This window comes from Asparagus officinalis, chromosome 2, assembly GCF_001876935.1.
Source record: "Asparagus officinalis chromosome 2, Aspof.V1, whole genome shotgun sequence".
In the NCBI taxonomy this organism is placed as follows: Eukaryota; Viridiplantae; Streptophyta; class Magnoliopsida; order Asparagales; family Asparagaceae; genus Asparagus; species Asparagus officinalis.
The window spans coordinates 72,516,539-72,518,577 of record NC_033795.1 but is presented as its reverse complement, the minus strand read 5'-3'; positions in this window follow the sequence as shown (position 1 = coordinate 72,518,577).

Sequence of the window (2,039 nt, the reverse complement as noted above, 5' to 3'; positions counted from 1 at the left end):
ACAATGACATCAATGAAGAAAACGATTTTCCCCGCGAACAATCTGGCGACCACAGTGGGAGCCACCGATATCGCTGCCGAGATCGTCACGTCGCAGCCGCGGATCTCAATCCCGGTCGTGGAGGAGGTCGATTATGAGTTCGACCAAGCCAAGTTCGAGGAGTACGTGTCCTTGTCCGGATCTACCTCCCCCCGCAAGTCCAAGAAGTTCTCCTCCAGGAGAAAAGTTCGTTAGTTTGAAGAAGTTCAGAACGCCAACGAAGCTCTCACCCCAGCTGACGCCAAAGTCGCGTCGGGGGAAGTTCTGCCGACCTCCAACTAGGTCAACCCAACTCCCGCCAACGCCTCCACTGTTGAAGGCATTGTGACTCTCTCAAAGAGAGCCCGCCAGAGGCGTCGTCAACGCCTTGCACGGCAACTCGCCAAGGCGATGGAGTCTACAGACGGATTCCGCTACAACGCGGATCTGAAGAACAGAAGAGGCAAACAGCCTCAACCACCAATGAACGGCGACTCCTCCAAGCCGCCAAAGAATGAATGGGCCCGCGTCAAACGGAACCGTTCGACACTTGAGGAGCGTATCCGCAAGCGCCACGCGATGTCAGTGTAGGCACGGGCACAAGTCCAGGAAGCCCGTAGAAGACTACAAAAGGAGGTGACGAAGAAGCCACCACCAACCCGCGCAGGCACGGGCACAAGTCCAGGAAGCCCGTAGAAGACTGCAAAAGGAGGTGACGAAGAAGCCACCACCAACCCGCCAAGTCTGGAAGCCGAAGTCTGAAGTGGCGACTCAGGTCAAAAAGCAACCATTACAGCCTTCAAAGCAAGGCCAATCTCCGGCGAATCAACCAAAGTCGCCGTTAATTCCAATAGCTTCTCCGGGAGATCATGCAGAATCATCCCGAAGGAAGAAGCCAGTTTGGAGCGTCTCGGTCCAATTCCCGACGAGAGAGGCAAAGCTCCAGTTCACGAGCGTTTGGGCCCGATGAAGAAGCCCAGAACGACTCAATACGGTGGGGGTCGCCATCACCTCCAACATGACAAAGAGCTCAAGGCAGATGCGCACACCAATTTGCGCATCGAAGTCCAAGAGCACGCTGAGAACTCACGCCCACAAAGGCACGTTTCGAGGTGGGTAACTTTTGAGAGCCCAATGAAGGCAATCCACCCTCAGAAGGAAGCATTGTCATCTGATAGTGACAGTGTTATACCTGAGAAGTCGTGCCCACACATGATAGGTTACTCCGACTGTCAAGATGACGAGTTGTACTATCATGCTGGGGGTACAAATAGAACCAGGAAGAGGAGTCACCGAGAACAGGAAATTCAATGCCCCTGTTCCAAACTCATTCGGGCAGTATTGTCTGAATGCAACTGCATCAAGGCGGTCCCCGAACGAGTTTCGGTTTTCGAGAGACTCAGTACTGAAACGCCGAAACCAAGGCCTAGGCGTTTCCGATGAAGAAGAACGATGGTTGAAGAGGGAGAATTTCCGAGGGTCACCACCAACATGACCAGCAGAGGGACGTCGGCGCGAGACAATCTCGAATCGATTCTGAAAGCATCCCGGCCTAGAACCCGTCTGTAGTCCGGAACTATCAAGCGAGCAACCTATGGTAGGGTTCGGACAAGGCTCCCTTCAAAAGATGAAGAATCTGATGCCGGCTCCGCAGTCGCATCAGATAATACAGTATCTAGCGAGGTACAACCTCGCGAGGCATTTATGATAAGTGCAGAGCAAGTGGCCAAAATGCTTGAAGACGCCTTAGCTAAGCAACAGGAAACCTTCAGGTTCGAAATGCAGATGGCCATGCAAAACATGAGAGAAATGCATGACCAGCAAATCCAAGCATTGACGAACCAGCAAGGCGAGCCAAGTCGTCGTAACCCGGTTAATTTGGAAGACGAGGATACAAATGAAGCTCGTAATATCAATAATCCTCCCGTCAATGCAGGGGGTGGTAACGAGAATGCTAGCAAAAACACAGGTGAAAACTTGAAGATTAAAAATCTCGAGAGTAAAATCAATACATTGATTTA